Source organism: Siniperca chuatsi, linkage group LG11 (genome assembly GCF_020085105.1).
Source record: "Siniperca chuatsi isolate FFG_IHB_CAS linkage group LG11, ASM2008510v1, whole genome shotgun sequence".
In the NCBI taxonomy this organism is placed as follows: Eukaryota; Metazoa; Chordata; class Actinopteri; order Centrarchiformes; family Sinipercidae; genus Siniperca; species Siniperca chuatsi.
In genome coordinates, this window is record NC_058052.1 from 11,933,968 (window position 1) to 11,947,037 (window position 13,070).

Genomic DNA, 13,070 nt, shown 5'->3' on the forward strand with positions numbered 1-13,070 from the left:
CAAAAATCAAAGCCCGACTTTGCATCAAAGAACAGAACAGATGAAAAAAAGGTAATGATGTTGAGACACAAGCAGCATGTGCTTCAATACCACATAACGCTCTCAGTCATACAGAAGCCTTTAACACAAAGAAGTCCATCCAACCAGCTGTCACTGAATAAAACTGTAATTGCCTGGCACAAAGAACGAGAGGAAACCACCTTCACTTTAAGCACCCTAATCTTGTTGTATTTATTCTCAGATGCTGTTGAATTTTGTCCTCTGCTGTGTTTTACATGACATTTACATGGATTGTGCAGATATATGTGGACCAGAGGTTATTTTGCTGATTTTTTAAGGACCTTGTGTGATGAAAGGCAAAGTGAATGGCTTTATTCATTGTGCACACGGTTTGTTGGAAAGGCTTTTAAAGCAGGAGAACTATTTTAGCCGATGACGATCAACACCACCAATTCTTGCATCAGACACTACATTTATTTACTTGTCTTATTGTCATTCTTTTGTCTTTCAATTCTAGGCAATGTCATTAATTCAATATTCACTTCTTGTCTAAAGCCTATGACACATGCACATGCAATGTGAATGGCCACATTTGCCAACAAATATGATGAATTGTGAACAGTGTGTTTTCCATGCTGTAAACCCTGTGTAAGCCAGATGCAGAATTACTGGCCTGAATTAACTTCATTTTCTGTCCCTTGTTGTCACTGTAAAAAAAATGTCGTGGACAAATATATTTGATTGCAATGCATCAATGACACACAAACATAAATATGTCATCTAAGAGACACAGTCCAGCAACCTGCAGCATTGCTTACATGATTGTCTTGTCTGTTTCTCTCAGACGTGCTGCAGCAGGATGCTCAAATGGCTGCAGCCACACAGCTGGGCCTGCTGGTGGTCAGCTATAGTTAAGTGGCTCAGGCAGCAATCAAGCAGCTGCAGAATGGACCAATACACACAACGGATGAAGAGCTGGCAGTCCCCTGCTTCCGATTCACTGTCGGTTGCTGTGGAGTCATCCATCCAGCAAATCTGTTCCCCCCCTAATTAAGTTGAAAAGGGGGAGTGAGAGGGTCATTAAGCACTTATTTATTTGGCAAACCACTGGTACAGAACAGCAATTGTATTCCTCTCACCGGGTCATATAATTGGTCTGAACAATGATAAGCTTAGTGCCATGCAGAGTGATGGGCAAGGGCACTTGGGGGTGCTGTAAATTGTGCTGGGCCTGTGGCACACAAACTTTGATCATTACACACTCAGCGGGGAACAGCGCTGATGAATACCCGTATTGACCTCAAAACTGCCGAACGCATTTTGGGAGCTGCTGCTGAAGTCAGCTCACACATAATACTTTATTGCTGGAAATGAAAAGAGGATAGGTGTGCTGTGAGGAGCGGTGCTACCAAGTGCGATTACATCACAAACAAGAAAAAAAAGGAGAGGATTCAATTTGGGAAGAAGTGTATCACACGGGTAGAGTGGCCCTTGTGCTTGTCAGAGATTGGGAGAGGGGAGCGTTAATCATGGCACACAACCCGCATCTCCAGGGCCCCAGCTTTAGCTGTTTGAGCATTCTGCAAACTGAAATACAGTCGGTGTCAGAGAAAAGGTCAATGACATTGTTAGGAGGCCATGTGAGGACACTGAACAGGTGATCTTTATTTGACAAATATATAAGACACCATGCTCCTCTGCACTCTGTTCAGAAAACGATCAGCCAGTCCTTCGGGTCAGAACATTCACACAAACCAAGTCACAAATGATGACATTTATTCTATTTGTAGAAATGCATTATCGTATAATCGGTTAATTTGGTTATAATCCTCAAGAAAAAAAAAAACACAACTTTTTGCACTATTTGACTCATCACTTTAAGTTACAATGACTAGATTTTCCAGTTTCATTTAGTGTTTTTCCAAATTCATTTAAGTTAAATACTTAAGTTGATAAAACTCGAAATGTGTCTTGTTCACTAATAAACACGCAATTAAAATTTTACTTAAAGTGACATAACAGCAATAAAACATACATTGTTTGTTGCTGACATATACTTCAAAAACATCTGATGTAGTCTACCATTTCCATCCTTAGAAATCATAGTTTTACACATTTTGTCAGGGCAGGCAAGCCCTACACTTGGAAGCATTTTTTGAGATTTAAAATTTTGGGTGTCAGCTCACCTCTACCCAGGTTAATGCAAACAGAGCATGATGCTGATTAGCATATGTTAAGTCTGATACTGGCCATGTATCGTAATGCTCAAGTGTTATCTTAACTTTGCTTACCTTAAATAATCATTGTTTTAATTGCCAGCATAAATAATTAATATTTTATTTTCATGACACATCATAAATCTTGATGATTATCTCTGTTCTGTCATAGCTAACTAGTGTTATCTGATACAGCAGGATTTTGCATAGCTGCTGCAGATTACTACATCATCCACACCAAAACTGCAATCACTCCTCCCAGCAGGTTGCAGGTACCTTTCTGCCCAGAAAAGCAAACAAGTTCAACATTGTCCAACAAGTCATCTGGACTATCAATGAAAACAATTCCAGCATGACATGTTGGTCCTCCAAACTATGGAGAACTCAAATCACATGAGGGTAGATTATACTAATAATGTCTTGTGCGACAGAGATGTGTGTCTTTAAGGCTGATTAAGTTAAATTCCAAATACCCAACAGCTCTTGAGCAGAGCACAGAAGCATCCCTCCCATATTCAGTGTGGTTCAGATTTGTGAGGATCCTGGTTGTTTCTTTAGTGCACATGTGAGGTGTTTTTGTTCTCGAGTCAAGACAAAAATAATTGATAGGATGAAAGAAATTTAGAGTTCCTCAGTGTCCACTGGGCAACCGTTACATCAAAACCACGTTGAACACATATCCTAATTCTTAGCGAATTTTTGTGAGCAGATTTAAAATATTGAAGAGAAATTGAGTTTTTATTGATGTGTGTTTGTTTTCAACATTCATCTGAAATCATCCATTACATATTTTGAAGAGCTTTTGACAGAGATAGATTTTTCTATGGAACCTGACAACATTATGAAGAACATTTTTTATGAATTTACATATAAATCAGAACAATTAGTTACAGATGAGAAAAATCTCTGTGTATCGTCATTTTCTGACTGAAACAGTATAGTATGTTTTTCGTGATGTGGAATGTAGGAGCCTAATCCTGTACTTACCTCAGTGTTGCTGCTGTGGAAGTCAGTCTCTCAGGTGTTTATAAACTGGCTTCGCATCCATTCTTATATAGTTAGAGATTTAGTGTTGAATGAGAGATCACTTTATAATCAGGTACAATACAAAACAGTGATTTTCAACCCACTCTTCAGCACAACAGACAGCTGTTGTGGGATCAATGTGCAACATCATCATTATCAAAGATGAGGAACTAACGGCAGTCACTCGTCCACAGAGGAGCGTGGTAGTGCTGCAATCAATCCTAATTGGGCGAGATGTGGAGATGAGAGGGGTGTCGCCGCTTCTGCTATTTAAGGGGGTCAAGTGTCATCGATCGTAGGTTTCCACGGAGAAGCTGACTTGTCATCGATAAGACGGATTAAGCTCTCAGTGCCAGCACATGTTTCTCCACTGCCCATCATATCTTCACATCCTGTCTGCAGCGTCTGCTCTATGACTCACTGTCCCATGGGTTTTCTTCGTGGGTCCACTGCTCCTGTGGCATGAGTTGCTCACTGAAGGAAGTATATGAGTGGAATCTGACATAGTTTCAGTGGGAGGATGGAATGTATTTACACTAATATATGTAGAAAAAAAGTTAGTTGCTGTTTGTTCATTTAGGCTATGTATAGAGAAACTTCATCATCCTTAAATACTGATTTTATTTTCCAAATTAAGCATAATTCATAGAGATGTCCTCTTCTCATATATGTGATAATCATCATAAAATAATTCTTAATGCTGCACTAATCAATATTTTTATATGCAATGTGACAGGAGTGTTGCCAGTGATGAATCCACTGATAATAATCACTCGACTTGACAGTTCCCCTCAGCTCTACAGCGCGTTTTATCTTCTTGTTTTGGTTTTTACGGCCCACAACGAGCTACTATTTTTTATGCGGTCTCACTGCTCTTCATCAGTCTCTCTTTTGATCTTTAAAATATGCGGTGCACTGGCAAATCTAAGAGCTGCTTTTGCTGCTATGTATAACTTTTAAAAATTCACTCCTCCATTCCTAAATAACATTCTACCTAAACCAAATGGCTTATTATTTCTATCTTCGAGTCTTGCTGACTGTTGTTTAGGCCCTAATGTTTGGAAAGTTTGCTGCTCTGAAACAAAACATTCACAGGTTAAATTGGCTTTTCCACCAGCAATGACTTTATAAAGCACCACTATTCTGAAATGAACCATGCTGTGGAGAGGTGGGAATTGGTGTAGGCAAAACACAGAGCAGTTGGATATGGATATGTGAATTCGGCAAACAGCTACTCTCCTCATGAAATACTGGCATATATCCAGACATACAATAAAACACTGTAGACTCCAGGGCCCTTTCGCAGTTCTCTGTGTATTCTCACTTTCATCTTGCTCAAATATATACACTATATGGACAGATTAAAGTCTCTCAGGCCTTAATCTCTCATATTTTTATGATAACATATTAAATCCAGAGAGATATGTTTGCTCCAGGTAGAGTTTTTCTGACAGATGTTTGCACATCCAATAACTGCACTTCAATGTTGAAACCGGCCTATTTTCTTTACATGTTGAGCTTTCTTTTTGATAGCTTATAAATCCCCCCAATTAGTGCAGCAGAGAGCCTGTGGAGGAGCAGGTTTAGCTTTTTTTAAGGGAAGGATATCTCACAGGAAACCACCTTGGTATTCAGATTTCCAGCATAATCATTACACCATGTGCTTTGCTCAAGCAGAAATTGTCAATGGATGGCAGATTGTGCATACATAGTTTGGGTTTTTATTAATGTATGTGTACTTGCTCTTTTGCATGTGTAGTGCTAGAGTACAATTTGATGCAGATGTAAGTTGACTTAATGCATAATTGCACTGTTGGATTTGCAATTGCTATTCTAAATAACGAATTATATAAAAAAATTACCTGTATTTCAATATTTGCATGTTTTATGATGATAAATTGCAGTCTTTCCTGTAGAGCATTCATTTAGTATGTTAGTCAACCACATTTGCTGTTTCTGCTTCTACCTGCCACCATCAAGCTTTGGTCCGTTTATTTTACCTTTTTTTTATAAGGTTAATTTTGTGATGTTCACATCATGACCAGCAGATGTCAGAAGTGTTCCTCAAAACCTGGGTGTTCCTCTCAGCACTGAGATCCCATTATTGTCATCAAGCTTGCCCATCCTTGCCCATTTCCCATGCAGTATGAATGTTCAGTCACATAATACAAGCACAACACAAGGATTGGCTTTTTTGTGAATGCTGTCAGGTGTGTAAATAACTCGTTTAAATAAGGAGCTTCTCATTGTATCTGTGTGTGTGGTGGTGGTAATTTAGTAATTAATGGAGAATGGGTGCAGAACAAAGTGGGTGCAGATACATGTAGTACTCCAGCTGTGCACCAGATAAAGAGGCAGATGAGGTAAAAGAATCTGCAATGGAGGAATAGTCCAAAGATCTACTGGACAGACAAAGAAGAGAGCAGTCAAGAATAAGGGCAGATTCTGGCAGCGGCAGATAGACAAGCAGGTGGACAGACAAATAGACTGGAGCATACAAATAAACCCAGGTACCTGTACTGTATGGATAATCACATGGTTTTAGAGATGAAAGCAGAAACAATGCAAATAGCCCTCACTTTCAGCAGTTACCATGACGACCAACCACCTGAACTTGGAGGTAAGTCCCAGGAGAGGTCTGCAGAAGGGGGAGGCGGGACAAGTGAGGTGTGTGTGTCCTGGTTTCACAGTTTTCCAAGTCCTCTGTGTGTCTCCTCACTACACACAAGTCGTCCCAGTGTTGTGGAATGGCGGCTCAACAACTGAGGAGCTGGAAACCACTAACAGAAAAATTCAATATCAAACCTGCTCCGAGTTTTAATTGCCCCCCCCCCAAAAAAAATGTTTATTTAATAAAAGCCTCTACCTTCTTGGGCTCTCTCGCCCTTGTCAACTCACCGCCCCACCTCTCCATGTGCTGCACATGTAATGGATTCTCTTTGATATGGCTGAACTCGAGTTGCCCTAACCCATAATGTGATCAGGTATCCACTCTGAACCTCAGACTGCCTGCATTTGAAGGCTGTCTAATGCCGTGGGTGGTGGCAAATGCAGCAGAATTTCTCACTTTCAGGGAATTGGTTTACAACTACTGATTTTTTTAAAAACGGAAAGCTCACACAGTCAGTGTTGCACCAGGAGAACAGCCTCTATCAGAAGGTACACAGAACCAGAAAAGACTTTACATTTGGTGTTGTTTACTGTTTGTGTTGATGGCCACAGAGGAAGTCTATTCTCAGACAAAGCAAAATTTATCATTTCTGAGCACAGGCAAAACTGTCTGTTGTGCAAAATGTGTCTTTTAAACCTTCTAGACAATAACATAAACTAGAAGATTATTGTGTTTTATTGGAGGATATAACAAAGCAAATAATAAAAACTGTATTAGAAACAAATGGGACATTATAGCCTGTATTTTAGATTCATATCTTTTATATGGTATTAAGATTATAGTTTATAAAGTTAATGGCCATGTAAACAGGGTTCCCTCCTCTCTCCTCACTCATTCATGTGGCCACACACTTAAAAACACTGTGATAATATACAAATACTTAAAAGTGAGTGCACTATCACTACATGAACTACTGTACATCTTCTCACTGGCAGCGGATCTCATGCAAAATGAGAATTTGTATTTTTAGGCATGGCAATTAATTTCCAGGCTGCACCTATCGTTATGAAGCTAAATTTTAATTACTCATTTCAGGGCAGTTATGGTTGGAGCCCCAGCACACTAAAGATAATTTGCCTTTTCGTTAATCTTGGGGGGGTTACAGCAGCTATAGAGGCAAGTGCAGGCGATTTTTGTGACAATAAGACCATAATTATGTGTGGGGACGCAGCCAAGCGCAACATGGCCCGATGTCATTAACTTGCAACCCACCTCAGACTGAAAGGGGCTTGGGGGGGGGTTGCCATTATTTTCTGTTATTCTGAGAGGAACACAAATCCAAATGAGCACAGATAAAAAAAAACACATAACTAAGCTTGATGCCACAGGCTTAGCCAGCTGTTTGACATTCAGCAGTTAAACCTTGCTGTAGTGAAAAGACTGGGGTCACAGGGATAATATTGCTTGAAGAACAACGTGAAATTTCATTAGGTCTGTTAATGCCTCCCTGACATTAGTGATAAATCCTCGGCTGCTTGCTAATGGGTGCTAAGGAAGCGGATATCTACGGCCTGTGGTAACTGTACCATGTCCGATGGCAGGTAGTCGAGGGATTTGGCTTGAATTCAGAGCTGTGTGCAACAGAAACATGTTGCTGCACACAGTATGCAACTTTGACAGCTCCGCCTTATCAGGAAACAAGATACTGAGGCAATGCGACTTTCTTCAGGCTCCTTTCTTACACACTGCTATGTTATTACTACACTGCATCCTAAACAGTGTAAAACACATCTACATATTCAGTTTGAGCAAGAAAACATTATATCCTACAATGACGTGCCTACATTTAATCGTGCTGCTGTTACTGTGTTCCAGGATGCAGGAAGGGTCGTGTTGTACAGTATTCATGACAGACATTTTTGGTTTAAGGATGAATATTTCATGGCCTGATGGACTGGGATCCAGCCTGAGATGCTGTTGGCAGTGGATACCATTCATACTATCACGCTGCCTTGATACGTCTCCTCCCCTTGAAATGTCAGTGTGAAGTGATCTGAGATTTTGTCGATGTTTCCTGAAAAGGAAAACTAAGAAATCGAAACAGGGAGAGGCAGAGTGATTGTCTTACCAATAAGTGCTGATACATATTTTAATCCAATACATGTTTCAGACGTCAAGGGCAGTGGCAGTCATGCTGTAAGGCGGTTGGGGAGTGTCTAACGCCACTCTCACTGTTTGAGCTCCTGGTGGGCTTTTCCTTACGCTGCGCTGGTCATCTGTGGAACAGAGGAGGAGTATCCAACAGACAGGCAGGGCTCACCTCCTCCAGCACCCTGCCGAGCTGCTGCTCTGGAAACACCAGTCTGCAGGGGTGGAGCTGGGTGTCACTGACATATATCATAACAAGTGTCCGAGGCCGTCTATTACCTGGACCTCAGGGTTTTACCTTGCTTTGTCATCTCTCTGAAGCATTTCTTCCCTTTCCACTCTTTACTCCACTTCACAAACTGGAGCTGCTGAGGAGCTAGAAAACCGCCAGACTGCAGACTACAGCTGAATGAAGGAGAACACAAGGAGAGGGTTGGTAATTATTGGCTTAATTAGACCTACAGGCAGTCCAGATTGAAAGATATGCCAGAGTGATGATACTGATGCACAGGTGTGAGGAGGCCAGTGAAGCATATACGCACCTGAAAACCACAGTTTTATAGTTTTAAACGTCTACTGTTCAGGTTCACAGAGCTTCTGCCTTCCCTGTAAGGAGGGCACAAGAGAATATTATTATTCTTTTTGTAAAATTAATGGAGCATCAGTTTCTCAATGGGAAAATAAATGGAGCATTTGAACGCTGACCCATGTTGCTGAAGTAAACAGCATTATGAACAAGTAACCAACTGAAATGTCTAGAAGGAGTTGTTTTTCTTTTCTCAAAGCAGTAATGCATGTCAAATGTTAGATGATGAATGGGGGATTTAAATGTGTCTTTGGTAGGATCTTGTTTGTATTTATATAAATAAATATACATATCTACTCACTTCATTGTATTTATCCTTACTATCATCATTTTAATCACTATTTATTTATATAATTTTCTATGGGGAGAGGGGGGCTTGGAAGGGAGGCAACGTGAACCTGGGAGGGCCTTGATGAGTGGAAAATACTAAATATAATTTTTCTAAACTTTCACTGTCACAATCCTATTAATTGACATTTTCAATAACAATGTGGAAAATAATGTAAAAGGGCAAACTAATTTCAGAATACATAAAAATACTCAGGACTCAATATTTGCATGCATATAGTTGCATACTGCAAAATGCTGTTTTATGGCTGTGCAGTTTCTACTGTGAAACAGTACAGTAAAATAGGGGTTAAAACTTGTATGACAGCGTTGCTGAAAGCCAAACAACTGCAGTGCCTACCCTGCCTACTGACTGTTTGATATGACTAAAAAAATTGGACTTCAGATCCTATTTAGATCAAAAAGTATTTGACAATGAAATGATAAAAGGTAAGGCGATAGTGCTGCAGATGAGGACATCTCCAGCAGCAAGGTGAATTTAGAGACTCCCCTTTAACCACAAACATCCGAATTTAAGGTGCTTTTGTTGTACCTCTGTCTATCTTTGAGCAGCTTCAGGGCTGCTGTTCTAAAGTCGACCCTGGAATCTGACCTTAGGGTGCGGAGGGAAGCAAATAGAAGATTTTCCCCACAGAGATCAATTAAGTGTTACATTATTAAATAAATTAAATGTTGCCAGTTTTCACTGCAGGTATATCAACCTGTAGTGGACAAATTGACTCTTGTGTAAAGGAAGTCAGCATGGTTAAAGGCAAATTAAATGGGTTGAGCAGCAGTAATCAAACACTTGATGTAAGACTGCGTGCAGCTTTGACTTTAGATTAAATCTTGGTAAGTGTATAATTGCACACAGTCACTATCATTATAATGACTAATGATATGTAATGTTTGCACTGGAGTAACAAGTGTTCAATAACTTGTTTAAGGTTTTCTATTAAATCATTATAAATTATATTTACCTTTACTTTGCTTTTTATTTTAGTTGAAAAGTCAGTCAGTCAGTCTTCAATTATCGTTTGTGTCTTTACTTTGAACTTAAAGTAATACTTTATATAAAAAAAAAAATCTTGCAAAACATACAGTATATAATAAAACAATCTGTGATTATTTTATAGGGCTAAAAAATTGCAGCGGGTAAACTGACCAATAGGCAGAAGAGACCAGTGCTCCAAAGATGAATAATTGCCTATAGTTCTCAAATACAGTCCAACAAATATCTACTTTCATTTCACGTGATGGTGAGGTTAAGGTAATGTGTTTGTCTGTTGTTGCTTTTCTACTACATGAGCAGTAGAAACAACCACAACAATAGTGTGGATAATGCGGAGATAGTATTGTGGACCTTATCTGGCCCTTAAAAAATAACAAAAGGTTTTATTTGGACCTCCGTAAATCTTTGATCCAGGAAACCTCCACACCAGCTTCGCCCTAACTAGACACTTTCTGAAAGACGGCAAATAGTTTTTGAAGCTTCTTTGATGTAGATGACAACTTGAAATCCTTAATAAGGAGGTTAGTTTTGCTCTGATTGCAGCAGCTACCCTTGAATTGAGCAATTGTGTATCACTTTTCACCACCACAATAGATTAACTGGACACCAACTGCTGCCATTTGAATGCAGGTTATTTTCTAGCTCATTAAGCATATTGATACCATCAAACAAATGGTAGATTTTAAGGAGGAACAGAAATGCACCCTGCTAAGAGCTTTCAATAAAAGTTTTCTGGTATGGCTTCTGTGCATCAAGGAAACTGTTTAATAATTATCTAAATAAAGGGAGAGAAATTGCACTAAATACACTAATCCTTTGTTTTATGTTAAATGTCATGTTAATATCAGACACATTACAGTAATCATGTTCCAAACATGTCCTTATGAATGGATTATAAAGTGGATATTATTTAGCATATATCAAAGAAGAAATTGTTACAATATTTCTTTCACACGATTGAGTTCCTAGGTTGCTACGGTTTGTATTAGTACTATTAGAGTGGCAGAAGCTGGACATTTTAACCATTTATCTATTACTATAGCTAACTGTTTCAACAGTTTATCAATTAGCTAACTATTTCAACTGTTTATTGATTAATTTTAGCAAACTATTTCTGTCTTGAATTAAGCTTTTCAATGTAGCTACCATAAGCAGAAGTACCCCCTGAAGTACAAGCACCCCTGTTTGGAATCACTGCATTATGATATCTTGTTGGAGGAGTAGCTGTAGCTGTTACTAATTATGAGCATCAGTAATATACAGTATATTTCTATGAATATTAAATACAAGATTATACTTACATCTACCAGTTCTAACCCCACCAATATGTAGTTCATAGGGCAGAAGCTAATGTTGTATTTGAGGATTAAAGAGATGAGTTCCCACATCAGTTGGCAATATATATTGTTGGGATCAGACATTAGTGTCCGATGTTTGCATTCCCAAATTGTACTACTTCCTGTCTCCTCTGAGAGAAAGGTGTTGGGTCAGATCCTAATTTAGAACAATAAATTTAGGCCCTTAGCTGCTGGGGGAAGCACTGTCTCGGCAAGATTGATTTTATCGCGTCAGCCCTGAAGTGTGTGGGGGAACAAAGGGTGTTGTAGGGCCTCTCAGCCTCCACCGGGATTTGAAATGGCTCTTACCATCTGCTGAAAACAATACAAGTCAATACATCCCAAAGCATCATGTAGGGCCTCCTCATATTCTTCTCTGACTGACTGGAAAGGTCACAGGCAGCATCAAGAATAAGCAGCCAATCAACATGCATGCCTTTACAGAATGCCAATATCTCATCAGCTCTTTTAATAAATCACGCTGGCATTAGCTCTCACTTGCTTGAATAACCTGAGCAAAACAACGCTTTTTAGAAAGAAAACTAACTAAAGACTTGCTTGTATCCAATCACCTAAAATAGAAAGGTTGTTGAGCAACCTATAGTGTACGTATTGAGCAATATAACAAAATATAACCACATAAATAAACTATAGGTTTTAAAAGTCACCATCATGTCAACCCCAGTGTTTTTGTCTCAAGGGACACTGCAGTATAGTGAAGACAAGACTGAGTTTGACAATGTGTTTTCTGACACATTATATATGAATAAATAAATTATGAGAATGTCTGCTTCAGACCTGAGATCTCTGTTTTCACTGAATAATCTCACATCATAGAAATAAAATGTGAATTCTATTTAAGTGTATTGTATGTGAGTATTTTTGCTCTTGCGCAATTCAGAATCCTTGAAGTGGAACAGGAATTTGAGAGTTCAGTACTGATTGCTGATATCGATATTATTGATTCTTAATACAAACATTGAGTGGCTTAGAGATTCATGTGAGACAAGTTGATTCACTTAAGCAAAGAGCAGCTCATTATTGCAAAGTCTCTTATGACAAAAACAGAGATTCAGAATATTTTATTATCCCATATGGCAGAAAACTAAAGCTCTGCCCTGTTTGGAAATTTGACATTATTTATTCACCAGGATATTCAGATGTCTTTGTTGCCTGTGCCACCAACACAAAAACAAAAGTAAACAAAACTTGCATACATGTGTAGGTTAATTGATAACTCTAAATTGCCCGTATTGAATGGTTGTCTGTCCTTGTCTGTGTCTGTGTTAGCCCTGCGACGAGTTGGCCACTGTCCAGGGTGTACCCTGCCTAAGGCCCAGAGTCACTGGGATAGGCTCCAGTCACCCGCGACCCCTAACGGGACCAAGCGGTAGAAAATGGATGGATGGATGGAAAACTTGCATACTGCAATAAAATGAATAAACATAAAGTCAGATATATATGTATATATATAAGTATAGATTAAATATGCGTACTGTAGTACTCTGCCAAACCACTACAAAGCTGAGTAGTGAGTACTGCTGTACTGTACTAAGTCGCAATTGCAAATCCGTCTGCTACTTTACCACCATGGATTTATCAATACACAGCCCAGTTAGGCTACTGATATTTCAGAGCCACGGTCGGGGCCATAAATTCTAACTTGGACAAACCTCAATCAGATAAAGGATCAATGAGTCAGGCAGACTAGACTAACATATTCAGCTAAACAACTCCTCTGCTACTAGGGGATGGAGCTGGGGGGAGGGGGGCTGGATTTTCCCCCCTCAAATCGCCTACTGCTTGG

The 13,070-nt window shown here is 39.4% G+C and overlaps 1 long non-coding RNA gene across 3 annotated transcripts in view; it reads right to left on the minus strand.

The window, feature by feature from the left end:
• Nucleotides 1-843: 843 nt before the first annotated feature.
• Nucleotides 844-13,070, minus strand: part of LOC122884496 — a 48,772-nt gene continuing 36,545 nt past the window's right edge. For 2 of the 3 annotated variants that reach the window (XR_006379900.1, XR_006379901.1), the window contains 3 exons: nt 8,544-8,607; nt 8,300-8,406; nt 6,059-8,216 (listed from right to left, as the gene is read on the minus strand). This is a non-coding gene — a long non-coding RNA (uncharacterized LOC122884496). Of the gene's footprint in view, nt 1,047-6,058; nt 8,217-8,299; nt 8,407-8,543; nt 8,608-13,070 lie in introns of those variants that run through there. The other variant, XR_006379902.1, reaches the window with a different exon arrangement.